This window comes from Aegilops tauschii, chromosome 1, assembly GCF_002575655.3.
Source record: "Aegilops tauschii subsp. strangulata cultivar AL8/78 chromosome 1, Aet v6.0, whole genome shotgun sequence".
NCBI classification, from domain to species: Eukaryota; Viridiplantae; Streptophyta; class Magnoliopsida; order Poales; family Poaceae; genus Aegilops; species Aegilops tauschii.
Window position 1 is genome coordinate 134237960 of NC_053035.3, and position 20226 is coordinate 134258185.

The window sequence follows — 20226 nt, forward strand, 5'->3', positions numbered from 1 at the left end:
CCATCGAACCTTCTGCTGATAGCATAGAGGAACTCTCAATGAAAGCACCAATGTCAGTGTCAAAACCGGCAGATCTCAGGTAGGGGGTCCCGAACTATGCATCTAAGGATCGAAGGTAACAGGAGACAGGGACACGATGTTTACCCAGGTTCAGGCTCTCTTAATGGGGGTAATACCCTACTTCCGGCTTGATTGACTTTGATGAGTATAGGGGTTACAAGAGTTGATCTACCTCGAGATCGTAATGGCTAATCCCTAGATGTCTAGCCTGTATGATTATGATTGCCTCTACGAACTAAACCCACCGGTTTATATAGACACCGGAGGGGGCTCAGGTTATACAGAGCCAGTTTACAGAGAAAGGAATCTTCATATCCGAACGCCAAGCTTGCCTTCCACGCCAAGGGGATTCCCATCCGGACACAGGGGAAAGCCTTCCATATTGTATCTTCATGGCCCACGAGTCCAGCCCACGTCACATAGCCCGGACGTCTGGGGACCCCCTGAGGGAGTCCTGGACTAAGGGGTCCTCGGGCATCCGGCCTGTTATCCATTGGGCGGACTGATGGGCTGTGAAGACATGAAGGCCGAAGACTGTATCCGTGTCCGGATTAGACTCTCCTGGGCGTGGAAGGCAAGCTTGGCGATCAACTATGAAGATTCCCTCCTATGTAACCGACTCCATGTAAACCCTAGATCCCCCCGGTGTCTATATAAACCGGAGGGGTTAGTCTGGAAAACATACACACATTACCATAGTCATACAGGCTAGACTTCTAGGGTTTAGCCATTATGATCTCGTCGTAGATCAACTCTTGTAATACTCATATTCATCAAGATCAATCAAGCAGGAAGTAGGGTCTTACTGTCGGTGTCAAAACCGGCGGATCTCGGGTAGGGGGTCCCGAACTGTGCGTCTAGGATCGATGGTAACAGGAGACGGGGGACACGATGTTTACCCAGGTTCGGGCCCTCTCTATGGAGTTATTACCCTACTTCCTGCTTGATTGATCTTGATGAATATGAGTATTACAAGAGTTGATCTACCACGAGATCGTAATGGCTAAACCCTAGAAGCCCAGCCTATGTGTATATGGTAATGAATGTGTCCTATCCGGACTATGCTCTCCGGTTTATATAGACACCGGAGAGATCTAGGGTTACATGGAGTCGGTTACATAAGAAGGAATCTTCACAGCTGGCCGCCTAGCTTGCCTTCCACGCCAAGGAGAGTCCAATACGGACACGAGTATGGTCTTCGGTCTTCATGTCTTCACAGCCCGTCAGTCCGGCCCACGGATAACAGACCGGACGCCCGAGGACCCCTTAGTCCAGGACTCCCTCAGTAGCCCCTGAACCTGGCTTCAATGACGAGGAGTCCGGTGCGCAGATTGTTTTCGGCATTGCAAGGCGGGTTCCCCTTTTTTCCGAACTCCAAGATAGTCTTCGGATGTGATGATTGTATCCGAACCTGTCATACACCACATACAACCGCAGAGAGAATATAATATTTGGACAGATCTAATCTGTTGACAGTTTCTTTACAACACGGCATTGCGTCTGTCCGGTTATAATCTCGAACCATTTTTCTTCTGCCATCCCACGTTTCGAGACGAGGTTGCTATTGGCATGTCTTGTCGAAGCAGAGATCGTGTTCCCCTTATTGCGGGATTCTCATCAATGCGGGCATGGGTAACCCAACCATGCCGTTTGCACAGCCCTTGGGAATAGGCGAATCTTAAGGTGAGCGAGGAGGCGTTTAATGTTTGCTGCCTTTATAAGAGGATAAGGACCCCCTCTTCCTCTTCTCACGCTTTCTCTCTGTCTCCGCCTTCCCGATCTCGAGCTCCAGCGCCCAAGTTCTCATCTCCTTTCCACTCAAGCAACCATGTCCGGATCCGGTGGTCAGGGCAAGTGGATGGTCTCCTCCGTCAAGGAGGAGGACATTACTGAGCTCCGAGCGGCCGGATATTTGGCGGAGGGAATCGCCCACCGCTCGCCGGCCGAGGGACAAATCGTCCCCACGCTGAAGCCCAACGAGAGGGTAGTATTCCTTCCTCATTTCTTCCGCGGGCTGGTGTTTCCACTCCACCCTTTCGTCCACTGGCTGATGTACTATTACGCGATAGATTTCCATGATCTGTCCCCGAATTCCTTCCTCAACATCTCGGCGTTCATCGTCGTGTGTGAGGCCTTTCTTCATATCCAACCCCACTTCGGGCTGTGGCTTAAAGTCTTCAAGATGAAGCCGAAGGTGGTGGAAGGCCAGCACGCGGAGTGCGGAGGAGCCATGGTGAGCAAGCTGCCCAACGTCTCCTGGCCGAAAGGTATTTTTGTGGAGACAGTGAAGGAGTGGCAGAAGCAGTGATTCTACATCACAGAACCACACGACACTACCTGGGCCGCGGCTGCCGAATTCCGCTCCAGTGCTCCTATGCGACTCACCTCCTGGGTCGAGAAGAGTCCGAACTGGTGTTCTCCCGATGAGCTGATAATGCTGCAAACGCGTGTTTAGAGCATGGTAACCAAGAGCGTCAAGCTCGTCGACGTGATCTAGGTGATGTTGTTTCGCCGGATCCTGCCGTGCCAGCGCCGAAGCCGCCCGCTATGGGAGTTCAACCCGAAGAAGCACTGGACCCTGGTGAGGCTCTTCGAGACCACGCACGAAGGTGCGTGGAAGTTGGTCTTCAAGGGCAAAGAGAAACCACCGGCCACGGATTCGGGCCGTGGTCATGATTGTACACACCCCGCTAGCAAGGTACTTTATTTTTTTCATATCCCCAACCTTATTGTTTCGAGGATGATGTCTGAGCTTTTATTATGGCTCCTTCAGGACTAGATGGAGAGGGCGAAGCGGATCCAGTGTCCGGCTCCGCTGCCCGAAGAACCGGTCATCCCGCACCTAGCGGAGATGCTGGTGTCGGCGCCATACAAGGCGCCGGAGAAGAAGACCAAGAAGAAGGCCAAGGGGGCCAAGAGTGGCCCCCGTCGCAAGGGCACTTCGGACGCGACGTCCGAAGACAACGAGGCCCATTCCTTTGTCCCTGAGGACAATGGCGAGGAGGAGGAGGAGGAAAACAACCCTCCTCCCGAGGAGAAGAAGAAGAAGAGGGCGACTCCGGCGCATCAGGAGGCGGGGACGCCCAAGAAGGGGAAGGGCGTTCCAGCGGTCAACACCGCGTGGGACGTTGACAACAGTCCGGAACGATGCCCCCGCACTAAGCCCCAAGCCGCATCGTAAGTGACAGGGCTCGCTCGTGCGCACATCCTACCCTTTCTTTCCATTATCTTGATGTGGTTAACTGTACCGTTGCAGTCTGGCCCGCGACCTAATCCAGCGATCCTCGTCTGGAGGTTCGTTGGCTCCATCGGAGATGGCGAGCCAGTCGCCACCGCCCGCTTACTCTCCCGGGGCCGGGGACGACATCGAAGTGTTGTCCCGAAGGACTGCTCCAAAGGGAGGAGCCTAGGACATTGTCCGGGAGGCGCCACGAGGCGAGGCCTCCACTACCGGACACATGGAGGGGCCAATCCCCATGAAGACTGGCGAGGAGGGCCGTATTCAGTTCGGCCCTCCGCCAAATACGATTCCGGAGACCCATATGGCTCCGGAGTCGGGCGAGCAGCCCCCTTTGAAGGAGGGGGTGCGCCGCTTCCGCCGGTGGTCCCTGTCGATCCAGGGGTGCCGGATAACCTGATGGAGGCGCTACGAGGCGCCTCCGTTATGGATGAGCACCGTGTCCTTATGGGCGCGGTGATTGAGAAGGTTCAGTCCGCCAAGAGTGGACTGAACAAAGCCTACAGCAGCCTGTTGACAGGCTTCGAGGTAAGTGACATAGAAAAAAAACCCTGTAGTTAGTAGCCCCTGAGACACTGTCCGGCGAGAAGAACCGGACAGAGGATCTATTTTCGGAGACTAACATAGCATGTATGCATAAGCAGGTGTCGCTGTTGGCCGCAACCTCGCATGCTACCAAAGTCTCTAAATTAAGGCAGAGGCTGGAGCGGACCGAGAACGAGCTCGGCGAGGTTAGGGTTCAGCTCCACGAGAAGCAGGGTGAATAACGACTTGCTGTATTTTCGGAAAGCGTAGGCGATGTATATTGACTGTAGTGTCGTAATATGTGCAGGAGCCACGACCGAGGTCGAGGCCCTGAGGAAGGCCGTGGGCGAGGCCGAGGGGAAAGCTGTCCAGCAGCAGGCCGCTCGTAAGAAGCTGAAGGCCCGGGTCAAAGAAATCCAGGAGGAGCTCCAAGATGCAGTGAAAAATGTGAGACCTTGGAAAATGATGCGTCGGTTCAAGAGGCCGAACTCACCAAGGCTCGTCAGAGTGCGGAGACCGCGCGGAATGAGGCCCAGGCCGCCCTCTAGGAGATCGAGGAGGCCAAGAAGATCACGGCGGGTAAGGCATTTAAGATGCAAAGCAAGTATGCAGAGAAGCAATAACTTTTACTAACCCGGGTTCGGAGTTCCCCAGGGGCTTTTGCGGATCTACCATGCAGCGTATCAGACACTGCAGAGTTCTACTGAGCCGAAGGAGGAGGTTCTACGGAGAAGCTATTCTGGTCGCAGTACGCGACGCCAGAGCATCCCGTGTCCTTCACCGATCAGCTGAAGCAGCTGGTGGAGCTGCATGGGGTGGCCAAACTAGCCATGAAGGATTTGACAATCCGGCTATGGCCAGCCGAAGCTATGCCCGGCAGCTACTTCGGACTTGTGATGCGTCTGGTGGAGGCGTGTCCACGGCTGGACGTCATCAAGCACTCCGCCTGTATTGAAGGTGCCCGTATGGCCTTCGCTCGCTGCAAGATGTGGTGGGCGAAGATGAACGTTGTTGAAGTTGCCAGCGGGCTGCCGGAGGCAAGGAGCACTGCACACCCGAGCGATATTTCGCGGATGTCGTAGAGGGGTCTCGACTTGTGGCAGCGCAATGCTCGCAGGACATTGTATTTGAATAGATGTATTCATGTTGTCCTTGCCTTGTATTATGCGAACAAAGCCGGTGTTTGTAAAATAATTGTATTATGCTTTGAATTGTTTCCTCCTGTGCGGCCGTATAATTTGTAATCTGAGGATTGGCCAGTCGTCGGCTTCTGCCATCACGTAGGTAGTACGGAGGTGTTCGGGATGGATTCTAAACAATCTTGATCCAATTATATGGTCCTTTGAAGGAGTTGTTTAGCGCAACGAACAAGGCAGTCGGACTGTACGGCTTGAACGCCCTCACTTAGCCATAGGAGTTTTATAATTAAGCAAGTGCGCAGCCCCTGGTCCAAGCCAGGGTGCTGTCAGCATCTGATCGGGAAGTGCCAATCCTTCGCATGACGCGGAAAAAATCTCCAACGATTTTTTAACCCTCGAACACCTGACCGGCTCTCGCCGTATCATGACAGTCAATTTTCGGCTTTCTCTACTAAGGTGCTCATCCGGTCAAGGCCAGGGCACAATCGCAGTAGTTCTCCCTTTACTACCCTAACCGATAGAGCGGAACGTAGGGTAGCAAGCACAGGAGCCGGGCAACCCAACTATTGACCAAAGACATGATTCAGAGCCAATGCATATAATGCTAAATTCGGGGTGCCGAACTTGTATATAGGAAGTGTTCGGACTTTACTGCCGTATTGTGGGGCGACCAGTAGCCCCTGGGGAATATGAAACGTACATAAGAGTATCGATGCCGCAAATATGCGGATCAACATAAAATGGAGTAAGAAGCGAAGACCACAGAAACTGGGCCACGAACCATTTTTATTATAACTGGATGGATACGTCAAAGCGTATCTTGTACAGATGGTGCGGGAAGTATTCGGGCTATTTAACATGCCGGGATCAGTAGGGCGCAGCGTGCGGGTCCAGAGAAATAAGTTTGAATATCGTCAAGAAGAATGTATAAAGGTTACCCTACACACATGTGCTGCTTGCCTCCGTTATATGCCAATCCTTCTAAAGGACTTGCGATCAGGCCCACGGGAAAAGGAACCTGAAACAAGAAAAAAGGTAAAAGTATGTTTGTACGGGATCTGTCTGGCCGAACTGTAGACCCCGGGTTATCTTGTGCCTCCGTCGATGTCCATGGAATTTTGAGTGCGTAATTGTGTACGCGTGGTACGCAAGCCACTACCTCATTAGGACTAGAACGGAGGCCGGATAGCTAGTCGAGCTCTTAACGAGCCGCGCCGTCCTGTTACAGTGTAGTCCGGGACCTCTTAATGACGTCCGAGGGCTCGGCAGCCGTACAATAGTGCTGCTTGAGAAGGCCGCTCTATACTTCTGCTGCTAGGGCGGCGGTGTGCTCCTCTGTTCGGAGGGAGCGTTCTGTATTGCCATTGACTGTTATGACGCCGCATGGGCCGGGCATCTTGAGCTTGAGATAAGCGTAGTGTGGCACTGCGTTGAATCTAGCAAACGCGGTTCGTCCGAGCAGTGCGTGATAGCCGCTGCGGAAGGGGACGATATCGAAGATTAACTCTTCACTTCGAAAGTTGTCTGGAGAACCGAAGACCACTTCCAGCGTAATTGAGACCGTACAGCGGGCCTCTACACCTGGTACGACTCCTTTAAAGGTAGTCTTTGTTGGTTTGATTCGCGAGGGGTTAATGCCCATCTTCCGCACTATGTCCTGATAAAGCAGGTTGAGGCTGTTACCACTGTCCATCAGGACTCGTGTTAGGTGAAACCCGTCAATAATTGGGTCGAGGACTAGTGCGGCTGAACCGCCATGGTGCATACTGGTTGGGTGACCCCGGCGATCGAAGGTGATCGGGAATGATGACCACAGGTTGAATTTTGGGGCGACGGGCTCTACCGCGTAGACGTCCCTAAGCGCTCGCTTACGCTCCCTTTTGGGGATGTGTGTAGCGTATATCATGTTCACCGTTTTCACTTAAGGGGGAAATTTCTTCTGCCCCCCAGTGTTCGGCTGCCGGGGCTCTTTGTCCTTGTCCTCACTTTGTGATCCCTTTTGCTTGTTTTCAGCATTTAACTTGCCAGCCTGCTTGAAAACCCAACAATCTCTGTTGGTATGATTAGCTTGCTTATCCGGGGTGCCGTGTATCTGGCACGGACGGTCGAGTATGCGGTCCAGGCTGGAAGGTCCTTCATTGTTCCTTTTGTAGGTCTTCTCCCGTTGGCCGGACTTGGAGCAAGTGAATCCGGCGTTGACCGTGGTGTCATCGGTGCTGTTGCCGTTGCTTTGGCGTTTGTGTCTATTGCGCCGGAGCTTGCTGGTGCTATTCTTGGCCTCGGAGGGGCCTGTCTCGCTGGTTGTGTTGTTACTACGGGCCAAATTGTCCTCTCCCGCGCAAAAGCGGGTCATGAGTGCCGTGAGGGCTGCCATGGACTTCGGCTTTTCTTGGCCGAGGTGGCGTGCTAGCCATTCGTCGCGGATGCTGTGTTTGAAGGCGGCTAAGGCCTCGGCGTCTGGACAGTCAACGATCTAGTTCTTTTTGGTTAGGAACCTTGTCTAGAATTTTCTGGCTGATTCTCCAGGTTGTTGAACTATGTGGCTTAAGTCATCGGCGTCTGGTGGCCGGACATATGTTCCCTGGAAGTTGTCCAGGAAGGCTTCTTTCAAGTCCTCCCAGCTGCCGATAGAATTTTCAGGTAGGCTGTTAAGCCAGTGCGGAGCTGGCCCTTTAAGCTTTAGCGGGAGGTATTTAATGGCGTGGAGGTCATCTCCTCGAGCCATATGGATACGGCGGGATCGGTTGTGCCGTCGTATGATTCAATGTTGATAGGCTTGAACCCCTCGGGGAATTCGTGATCCAGTACTTCATCTGTGAAGCAGAGAGGGTGTGCGGCGCCTCTATATCGGGCCGCGTCGTGGCGTAGCTCTGACGGAGTCCGTCTGCGCTATTCGGCCCGGGCGTGGTTAGATTTATCATGTCCGAATAGGTAGCCGTCGTCGTGCCTCGAGGCACACCCTCGCGATCCGTAGATCGATCTTGTAGGTACTGCTCTATCGTCCAGGATCTGCCGGAGGTCATATGTGTGACCCCGAACTCTTCCGTCTCTATTTTTACGAGTTGGTGGGGCAGGCTGCTGTTCGGCCTGAGTTGCCGCTTTATCCCAGCCGTGGGGTGGCCGGTCGGCCGCCCTATCCCGACCACGTGGTGGTCGTTCCGCATTACGCAAGGGAGATGTATGCTTTGGTGCTTCCTCGTCGAATTGAGGTAGCAGTTTGTGTTTCGGGTAGCTCTTTGTTGGGCGACTGAGGCCGTATTCTTCGGCTGTCAGGACATCAGTCCACCTGTCGATGAGCAGAACTTGTTCAGCTTGAAGCTGCTGCTGTTTCTTTTTCAGGCTCCTTGCAGTGGCAATGAGCTGAAGCTTAAAGCACTCCTGCTCCAGAGGATCCTCAAGCATGATGAAGTCTTCGTTGCCGAGGCTTGTCTCCTCTTCGGAGGGTGGACGGTAGCTGTCGTCCATACCCGTCGATGTCTTCGGAGCCATAGTCAAGCACGTCGGTTAAGTCATCGACAGTGGCTATGAAGTGGGTGGCGGGTGGGAAGCAAAATTCGTCGTCATCCGTCTCTAGCTCGACCCGAACATAGTTCGGCTGTGTGTCCTCCTCCAAGGATAAGTTCTTTAAAGAATTTAGTATGTCACCAAAAGGCGAGTGCTGGAAGAAGTCTGCGGCGCTAAATTCGAAAATCGATAACCGATCCAGCTCGGTGTCCGCAGGCGCGTCTGATCTGGAACGTGTAGCCGAAAGCGAGTCCGGAGTTCCATTGACGCAAATATTGCAGGATGTCGAGTCCGTGTGCGTCTCCAACGCCGTGGACTTTGTGGCCTCGAAGGGCACGATCTGCTTTGGTTCTGAGGCCATTGCAGCATCAGGATCCATCTCCTGGGTGTGATCCGATGACAGATTTAGGTCGTGTTCATCGGAGAGAGGGGGAGCGACTTCCGCAGTCTCGGATCCATCAGAGATCAAGTCTCCGCAAGTATCCGTGACGCGGTTCAAGCTTCCAGATCTGACTTGATGGCCAGGGGCGTGAAAATCGACCTGCTCCAGATGGCCAAGTGAGTTGGCCCGCAATACGAAGTTGCTGAACACAAAGGTTTGCCCGGGGAGGAAGGTTTCTCCCTGAACGACGCCATTACTGACGACCGAAGGGGCCATCAAATCCTTTGCCGAAGGCATAGTGGAACTCTCAATGAAAGAACCAACATCGGTGTCAAAACCGGCGGATCTTGGGTAGGGGGTCCCGAACTGTGCGTCTAGGATCGATGGTAACAGGAGACGGGGGACACGATGTTTACCCAGGTTCGTGCCCTCTCTATGGAGGTAATACCCTACTTCCTTCTTGATTGATCTTGATGAATATGAGTATTACAAGAGTTGATCTACCACGAGATCGTAATGGCTAAACCCTAGAAGCCCAGCCTATGTGTATATGGTAATGAATGTGTTCTATCCGGACTATGCTCTCCGGTTTATATAGACACAGGAGAGATGTAGGGTCACATGGATTCGGTTACATAAGAAGGAATCTTCACAGCTGGCCGCCTAGCTTGCCTTCCACGCCAAGGAGAGTCCAATCCGGACACGAGTATGGTCTTCGGTCTTCATGTCTTCACAGCCCATCAGTCCGGCCCACGGATAACAGACCGGACGCCCGAGGACCCCTTAGTCTAGGACTCCCTCAATTACCTCCATAGAGAGGGCCCGAACCTGGGTTAACATTGTGTCCCCCGTCTCCTGTTACCATCGATCCTAGACACACAGTTCAGGACCCCCTACCTGAGATCCGCCGGTTTTGACACCGTCATTGGTGCTTTCATTGAGAGTTCCACTGTGCCGTAGGCAAAAGGTTCGATGGCCCCTTCAATCATCGATAGTGACGCTGTCCAAGGAGAGACCTTCCTCCCCGGGCAGATTTTTGTGTTCGGCGGCTTCGTACTGCGGGCCAACTCGCTTGGCCATCTGGAGCAGATCGATAGCTATGCCCCTGGACATCAGGTCAGGTTTGGAAGCTTGAACTACGTCGCGGACGTCCAAGGAGACCTGATCTTCGACGGCTTGAGACCCTGACGATCGCTCGCCCCGATGAACATGACTTAAATCTGTCATCGGATCACATCCAGGAGATGGTTCATGTTGCTGCAATGGCCTTAGAACCAGAGCAGATCGTGCCATCCAAAGCCATAGAGTCCGCGGCACTGGAGCCACACACGGACTAAACACCCTACAATATTTGCGTCAACGGAACTTCGGACTCGTCTCCGGCTATAAGTTCTGGACCGTGTACGCCTGCGGACACCGAGCTAGATCGGTTATCGATCTTCGAATTCGGCGCCGCAGACGTTTTCCAGCACTCACCTTTGGGTGATGTGCTGAACTCTTTAAAGAATTTGTCCTTGGAGAAGGACTCGCAACCGAACTATGTTCGGTTCGAGTTAGAGGCAGATGATGGGGAATTTTGCTTCCCGCCCGCCACCCACTTCATAGCTACTGTCAAGGACTTAACCGACGAGCTCGATTATGGCTCCGAAGACATCGACGGTATGGACGACGATGCCGACAAGGAGCAAGGCCAAGACTCGCCATTTACTGGACGTTGGACGGCCACTTCTTCGTACGACGTGTACATGGTTGACACACCTAAAGGATCTGGCAACGATAAAGAAGAGCCAGATGCGAATAAAGCCTCTGAGACACAGTCCAAGCACCGGCGCCCCAAACGCCTCTCTAAGCCTCGTCGCTCAAAAGATAGCAACACTGGCACCGGAGAAAATAGTACTCCGGGGGACGCTGAAAACAATGAAGACCCTGTTGGAGCTGCATCCGAACAGGAGGAACAAGACAACAAGCAAGTTAACCCTGATAAGCAGGCCACGCCCAATGACCCGGATGATGACAGTTATCGTCCACCCCCCGAGGATGATGAGAGCCTTGGCAATGAGGACTTAATAGTGCCCGAGGCACTCCTCGAGCAGGAGCGCTTTAAGCGCCAGCTCATAGCCACTGGAAGAAGCCTAAAGAAGAAGCAGCAGCAGCTCCAAGCAGATCAAGACCTACTCATCGATAGATGGACCGATGTCCTGGCAGCCGAAGAATACGGCCTCAAGCGCCCATCCAAGAGTTATCCAAAACGCAGACTGCTACCTCAGTTCGATGAGGAGGCACTAGATCCCATACCTCCCTTGCGCAATGCGGACCGACCACCACGTGGTCGAGATAGTACGGCGGACCGACCACCCCGCGGCCGGGATAAAACAACAACTCAGGCCGACCAACAGCCCACCCCACCTCCTCGCAAAAACAGGGACATAACAGCTTGGGACCATACATACGACCTTTGGCAGGAATTGGACAGTAGAGCAGGACGCACCAGATCAATCTACGGATCACGAGGACGCTTCCCTACTCGGGATGACAGCTACCTATTCAGATGTGATAAACTTAATCACACTCGGGCCGATAACCGCAGACGGACTTCATCGGAGGTGCGCCGTGACACGGCCCGCTATAGAGGCGCCGCACACCCTCTCTGCTTCACAGATGAGGTGCTGGATCACGAATTCCCTGAGGGGTTCAAGCCTGTCAATATCGAATCATACGATGGAACAACCGACCCCGCAGTGTGGATCGAAGATTTTATTCTCCACATCCACATGGCCCAAGGAGATGACCTCCACGCTATCAAATACCTCCCATTAAAGCTCAAAGGACCAGCTCGACACTGGCTAAATAGCCTGCCTGAAAATTCCATCGGCAGCTGGGAGGACTTGGAAGAGGCTTTCCTTGATAACTTCCAAGGAACTTATGTCCGGCTACCAGATGCCGACGACTTAAGCCACATAGTTCAACAAGCTGGAGAATCAGCCAGAAAATTCTGGACTAGGTTCCTAACTAAAAAGAACTAGATCGTTGATTGTTCGGATGCCGAGGCCCTAGCGGCCTTCAAACACAGCATCTGCGACGAATGGCTAGCGCGCCACCTCGGCCAAGAAAATCCGAAGTCTATGGCAGCCCTTACGGCACTCATGACCCGCTTTTGCGCAGGTGAGGACAGCTGGCTGGCTCGTAGCAACAGCACAGCCAGCGAGGCAGGCCCCTCTGAGGCCAAGAGCAGCACCGGGAAACTCCGGCGCAATAGACAGAAACGCCGAAGCAATGGAGATAACACCAATGACACCATAGTGAACGCCGGATTCAGAGGCTCCAAGTCCGGCCAACAGAAGAAGCCCTACAAAAGGAACAATGAGGGACCTTCCAGCCTGGACTGCATACTCGACCGTCCGTGCCAGATACACGGCACCCCAGACAAACAAGCCAATCACACCAACAGAGATTATTGGGTTTTCAAACAGGCTGGCAAGTTAAATGCCGAAAACAAAGAAAAGGGATCACAAAGTGAGTACGAGGACGAAGAGCCCCGGCAGCCGAACAAGAAGAAATTTCCCCCTCAAGTCAAAACAGTGAACATGGTATACGCTACGCACATCCCCAAAAGGGAGCGCAAGCGAGCACTCTGGGACGTCTATGCGGTAGAGCCAGTCGCCCCAAAATTCAATCCGTGGTCGTGATTTCTGATCACCTTCGATCGTCGAGATCACCCAACTAGTATACGCCATGGCGGTTCAGCCGCACTATTCCTCGACCGAATTATCGACGGGTTTCACCTAACACGAGTCTTGATGGACGGTGGTAGCAGCCTCAACCTGCTTTATCAGGACACAGTACGGAAGATGGGCATTAACCCCTCACGAATCAAACCAACAAAGACTACCTTTAAAGGAGTCATACCAGGTGTAGAGGCCCGCTGTATGGGCTCAATCACGCTAGAGGTGGTCTTCGGCTCTCCGGACAACTTCCGAAGCGAAGAGTTAATCTTCGACATCGTCCCCTTCCACAGCGGCTACCACACACGGCTCGGACGAACCGCATTTGCTAGATTCAACGCAGTGCCGCACTATGATTATCTCAAGCTCAAGATGCCCGGTCCACACGGCGTCATAACAGTCAATGGCAATACGGAACGCTCCCTCGGAACAGAGGAGCACACCGCCACCCTAGCAGCAGAGGTACAGAGCGGCCTTCTCAAGCAGCACCATAGTATGGCTACCGAGCCCCTGGACATCGTTAAGAGGTTCCGAACCACACTGCAACAGGACAACGCCGCTCGTCAAGAGCTCGATTAGCAATTTGGTCTCCGTCCCAGTCCCGCTGAAGTAGTGGCATTCGTACCACGCGTACATAATTACGCACTCAAAATACCATGGACATCGACGGAGGCACAATCCAGCCCGGGATCTACAGTTCGGCTAGACCCACCCCGGACACACATATAACTTTACTATTTCCTTTTTCCTTTTTTTTCCGGTTTCTCTTATGTGGGCCTCTTTTGACGGCCTGATTTATGATCCTGTCAAAGGACAAATACACCGGATCGACATGGAGCACAGGCGTACAGGGGCAGCCCTAGAGGCCAATCCAATGATTACTCTATCTATTTTCAGGACCCACACGGAGCTCGCCTTTAGTTGTGGCATGTCAAATAGCCGGTTGCTTATGGCATTATTTTGTACCAATGCGCTTTGACGCATTAATCCAACTATAATGGAAACAGTTCATGGCCCAAGTTCAAGGGCCCCAGATACTATCTATGTTCTCCTTTAAATTACTTAGCAACCGTACACTCTGGTACATTTTATATTTGCCAGGGGCTCCTCGTCGCCCCATAACACGGCAACAAAGTCCGAACAATCCTTAAAGATAAGTTCGGCACCCCGAATTTAGCATTATTTGCATTGGCTCTCAATCATGTCTTTGGTCAATAGTTGGGTTGCCCGGCTCCTGTGCTTGCTACCCTACGTTCCGCTAAATCGGCTAGGGTAGTAAAGGGAGAACTACTGCGATTGTGCCCTTGCCTTGACCGGATGAGCACCTCAGTAGAGAAAGCCGAAAACTGACTGTCATGATGCGGCGAGAGACGGTCAGCTGTTCCAGGGTTACAAATCGTTGGAGATTTTTCCCGCATTATGCGAAAGATTGGCATTTCCCGATCAGATGCTGACAGCACTCTGGCTTGAACCAGGGGCTGCGCCCATGCTTTATTAGAAAACTCCTATGGCTAAGTGAGGGCGTTTAAGCCGAATAGTCTGATTGCCTTGTTCGTTGCGCTAAACAACTTCCTCAAGGACCATATAATTGGATCAAGATTGTTTAGATTCCATCCCGAACACCTCAGTACTACCTACGTGAGGGCAGTAGCCGACGACTGGCCAACCCTCAGATTACATACAACACAGCCGCACAGGAGGAAACAATTAAAGCATAAACAAAATTACATTACAAAACAGGCTTTGTTTTCATAATACAAGACAAAGACAACACGAATGTTTTCATTCGAAAATAATGTCCTGCCCGCACTGCGCTACGGCAAGTCGAGACCCTTCTACGACATCCGCGAAATATCACTCGGGTGTGCGGTGCTCCTTGCCCTCCGGCGGCCCTCTGGCCACTTCAACGGCGTTCATCTTCGCCCACCACATCTTGCAACGGGCGAAGGCCATGCGGGCACCTTCAACACGGGCCGAGCGCTTGACGACGTCCAGCCGAGGACAGGCCTTCACCATCCACCTCACGAGTCCGAAGTAGCTGCGAGGCATAGCTTCGGTTGGCCATAGCCGGATAATAAAATCCTTCATGGCTAGTTCGGCCACCCTATGCAGCTCCACCAGCTCTTTCAGCTGATCGATGAAGGACACGGGAGGCTCTGGCGCCGCATACTGCGACTAGAATAGCTTCTCCGTAGAACCCCCTCCTTCGGCTCGGTAGAACTCCACGGCGTCCGCTACACTGCGTGGTAAATCCGCAAAAGCCCCTGGGGAACTCCGAACCCGGGTTAGTAAAAGGTACTGCTTCTCCGCATACTTGCTTTGCATCTTAAATGCCTTACCTGCCGTGATCTTCTTGGCCTCCTGGATCTCTTGGAGGGCGGCCTGGGCCTCATTCCGTGCGGTCTCCATGCTGTGACGAGCCTTGGCAAGTTCGGTCCCTTGAACCGACACATTATGCTCCAAGGTCTCGCATTTCTTAACCGCATCCTGGAGCTCCCGCTGGACTTCTTTGACCCGGGCCTTGAGCTTCTTATGTGCGGCTTGCTGCTGGACAGCCTTCTCCTCGGCCTCGCCCAGGGACTTCCTCAGGGCCTCCACCTCGGCCGCGGCTCCTGCACATATTACGACACTATGGTCAATATACAGCACCCATTCTTTCCGAACACACAGCAAGTCGTTACTCACCTTGCTTCTCCTGGAGCCGAACCTTAACCTCGCCGAGCTCGTTCTCGGTCCGCTCCAGCCTCTGCCTCAGTTCAGAGACTTCGGCAGCATGTGAGGTTGCGGCCAACAGCGACGCCTGCTTGTTCATACATATTATGTTAGTCTCCTATAAAAAAAGAATGATCCTCTGTCCGGTTCGTCTCGCCGAACTTCAGACAGTGTCTCAGGGGCTACTATCTACTTGGGGTTCTTCTCTTTCTATGTCACTTACCTCGAAACCCGTCAACAGGCTGCTGCAGGCTTCGTTCAGTCCACTCTTGACGGACTGAACCTTCTCGATCACCACACTCATAAGGACACGGTGCTCGTCCACGACGGAGGCGTCTCGTAGCGCCTCCATCAGGTTATCCGGCGCCCCTGAATGGACAGGGGCCACCGGGATGGGATGTTCCATGTACAAGTCCATGTTACCACTTGCTTGGATCTGCAGGCCTTGTGCTCCTTGCATCCCCCTCTGCATTTTTGACACGGCGAATGGCTGATAAAATAAGAGGAATCGACCTTGCTGTTGTACCGGAGGACAGATACTTACAAGGTTATACGGGTGTGCAGGATGTGTACCAGATCCCGTAGCTCCGTCATGCTTCGCTAAAAAATGGATTTGCTTGTTTTAGATGATATCTCCAGAAGAAATAAGAGTTAAAGTCAGAGTTGGATAGGCGTGTAAGCTAAGAGAGTAGTGAAAGGATATCCAAACATCGTCGGAATAGTGCACAAGGGAGTGATGTGTGGATAACTAGTTTGGGCCGGTGTTTGGGCATGCTCACCTAGCTAGAGTGCGGGTCACTTCAGAGCTGTTGAGGGTGATGCGCTGGCGTTGGCTGGCCGCGCACGGATGCAGATCTTGAGTGGCAGCGGAGCGCTACGATGCGGTGGACGAGACCGTTGGTGAAGCCCCAGCGGCCTCGGGGGGTGGAGGTGCGGCGATGTGCTCGGTGAAGTAGCCCCGAGGAGCTGGGAGACGGCGTCGGTGAAGCGCACCTGATGCAATGGAAGTCGGTTTCTGTGAGGCACATCGGTTGCGGCAGCCGACGTTGTCGGTGGACCACCCAGTGTGGTGGACGAGGGCATAGATGAGGTAGCTCCGGTGCGGTGGTGAAGCGCGACCGTCGTCTTCGTCGTTGTTGTCAGGCATAGAGGTGGGGAAAGAGACGAGACGAGGGGCGATTCGAACTTTTCTTGGGTTGGCGACGAGTTAGGGGTTTGAGCAATCTGGGCGCGGAAGGGGACGGTGGAGAAGGGAGATTTTGCAGGGCTGGAAGTGGGGCCACCAGATATTTCAATCCGAAACGTGGAAGCGCGAACTAATTTTGTCGTCGTCCTTTTTTGAGGGGGGAGGGGGAGGGAGGGAGGGGGTGGGTGGTTGGGTGCTAAGCGTCCGTCTGACACACGCGACCACCACGACACGACCCTGGCCTGCCTGGTCGCCTACATTTGAGAATGCAAACGAATCTTCTTTCATTTGCAAACAAATCTGTATGTATTACCATGCCCGTGTTTTCCTTGCAATAATTAGTCATTCGAAACGAGATACTATAAATTAATTAATGAGGAGTTGTTTGAAAAAAATTCGAAACGGTATCCACGCTAACATGGATTAGAGTGTGTGTCACATAATTAGTTATTTGAATTAGAGTGTGTGTCACATAGCGATCTCCAATTCTAACATGGATTTCGCATTTCACTGTATCCACGCTACTTTTTTAATACAAATTCATATGTATATGATGAACACCATGGTAGTGCGTGAGAAAACTTTTGGATGGATTCAAACATATGACCTACAAAATAGCACAACAAATCGAGTCAATGTCAACTTTTCGAAACCTAGTATGGCACAAATTCGAAATAATTACCCATATGCATGGTCCTCAGTTCAAATCTTACAATGTACACCGAATTGAAACATCGATATTAAGTCTCGTACTATCTACATTCAAATGCTGTTTTTAGCCCCCCCCTCCCCGCACACACGCTACATACTTCCCGTATCGGTCAATCTTCCTCTCCTAACCACCTTAGGAAGCTATTGGTTTCCAACACACATCCATTCTTTCTCTCCATGTTTCGATCTCTAACTCTCTCAACTACACAACCCCCTTTTTCCACTCTGTTACGAAATGTATTTACCTCACACACCCGCCATTGCACCCCATGCCGAGCTCTCTCTCTCTCCCTCTCCCTCTCACCCTCTCACGCTAAATACATGCATTGCCTATCTAGCCCCCCAACCTCTCATGCGCACGCACGCACGTTGTCTATCTAGGTCACTCCCTCGAGACTGTCTCACTCTTTCTTCCGCACGGCGGGCCACACTCGCTCAATATCGCTCTCTTTATTTGAGTCTCATTTAACCTTGTTTTCTTTCACACACAAATGATATATCTCACTGTTCGGGCCTCGATCGACACACTCTATACTCTCTCACCCAGATTGTCTATCTAGGTCAGTCCATCGAAGCCGCCCCCACTCTTTCGACCTCATGGCGGGCCATGCTCTCTCTCTCTCTCTCTCTCTCTCTCTCTCTCTTTGTATGTCTCGATTGACCTCGCTCTTTCTCGGACAAAAACGATATATCACCATGTTTGAGCCCAATTCGACTTATTCACACTGTATACTCTCTCATGCACATTGTCTATCTAGGTCACTCCCTCCAACCCGTCTCACTCTTTCGATCGCACGAGGACCCTATGTGATCGATTGACCTTGCTTCCTCCCACGCACAAAATATATCTACACGTCTGTGACTGGATCATCTCTCAAGCTCTATCTTACAGCCCTCACCCTTGCCAAAAGCTCAATCGGACAATATCTCTCTAGAGCATATATATTTGTTCAATGAATGTCGGACCACACTCACTTTGTCTCTCTATCTATATGTCTCTCGATTGACCTCGCTTTCTCACGCCGTATCTTCCACACATTGAAGCTACCTCTCCATCCCTCGCAAAGCCGGAGCTATTTACATTGCGAGGGGCACTCCAACCTTAGATTGATTTGTGTAGGCATTTATTCCGGTCGGTTTAGATTATATTTTCGTAGCATTCGGCCCACAACTACTCGAAATACCATTGCAACCCCCGCAACTCCCCTAGTTGATTTCCCTCTGGCTCGGTCATCGCTCTCTCGCACGTCCTTTCTCACCTTCAACATCGCAGCTTGGTATTATTGCAAAAAACTCTGTTGTTCTCTTTAATTATTATAAATAAGCTACAAAACTACACACCGATAGTCCACTTGGAATGGAACAAATTTCGACCCACAAATTAAAGTGCTACAAACCACACACCGAGGGTCCCACATGTTATGAAACAAATTTGGACCCATATACAAATTAAAAAAATAAAGGACGAGGATCGAACATGCGACCAGGGCCTTCAAGCCGCACGTCAATAGGCAACATACGTAGATCAACAATGTTTGTTGTACCTCCCTTTGTTCACATAATGTTTTTATATTACCAAAGCCTATTTAATTGATAACATGTAATATTATTTTTAGTACTATTCACCTTCACCTACTGGTGGGTTCCATGTGTGCTCTCTCTCTCCTCCCCTTCTGCGTTTAGACGCATGGGCAAACACGAAGAACTCGCGGGCGATGTTGCCGTTGACCATATCTGGACGCGTTCCCAAGTTACGGCACTAGTTTCACGTGCTAGAAGCACTAGTCAGTGTGTACGTGCAATGCACGTTAATTTGGAAGTATATTAAGTGCATGCGGATATTAAGTAGGATATTATTTTCGTGTTATTATGTGATTAGCACTATTTTTGGCATGAAATTAACTGCATGCTAAACGTGTTGAGCGCTCGACATTGAAGCAGTCTAGGTCGTTGGATGACAAGGAATACATGTGGCTTGATGACGTTTTGTATTTAATTTGATACGGCTCTAGCAGAACATTCAATCGATCAAACCATAGATTTCGTCTAGTCTGACTCCGACTTTAAATTATGCAACGATCGATCTAAAATAAACGGAAATGATAAACGTTCAGATTTTAAGCATGGCAATCCGAATGTTTTTCATGGAAAATTGAGATTACGCGGCGGCGGCAGGGGCGTCTTGCGGTGGGAAGCGGCTCCTCTGCCGTGCTCTATGTGTCGTCGGGCCACTGACCGACCGCGACGGTGGCGCCTTGCGCCGTTGTTGGCGTACTCCTGGACGTTGGCCTAGCTTCAAGGAAGGCCAAAATGTTCTGGACTTCGGAGCGAGTCAACTAGCGGGAGGAGGCGACTGGCGTTGGTGCAAGGAAGCGGTCGACGGCGGCCATCCATGCCGCTAAGGGGGGCACTTGCACCCGCGCGGGGACAGGCGCTGTCAACGGTGCGGCGGAGACATTCGTGTGCACCGGCACCGGCACAGGCGCGCACGTCTGTGCACGCGCAGGCGCATGCGCTGTCAAGTGCATGGGCACCGGCACGGGCGTGCGCGTCAGTGCATGCGCAGGCGCATGCGCTGGCAGGTGCACGGGCGTGTGAAAGTCGACGGGGACCTCGTGGAACCCCGTGGCATCAAGCTCGGCGACAATGTGCGGCTCCCAGCCCATCAATGCCATGGGGATGGGCGCTGGCGCAGTCGGGGCGACGGGAGCCGGAACGGGAGCGGGGCAGGCGTGGCGTCTTCCTGCAAGGCCAGTTCAAGCTCGTCCCAAAGCGCCTTATGTTCTTGAGACTCCGGCTGGGCGTCTTCCTCAGGAAACTGGAAGACTAAGGGCAGACCATCGTGATGCGGCATGGCATACGTTTAGGTCAGGCTGGTTGGAGGTAGACGACAGGAGAATCAGAGAGGAAGAGAGAAGATTGTAGCGATACCGGGTAGTGCGGGGTTGATTTTAAACTGCGGCACCGACGACATTAAAAGTGGGAGCAGTTGGGACGAAGGTGGGCGACGGGCCTTGTCAAAGGGCTCGCCTCCTGGTGAGCCTGCA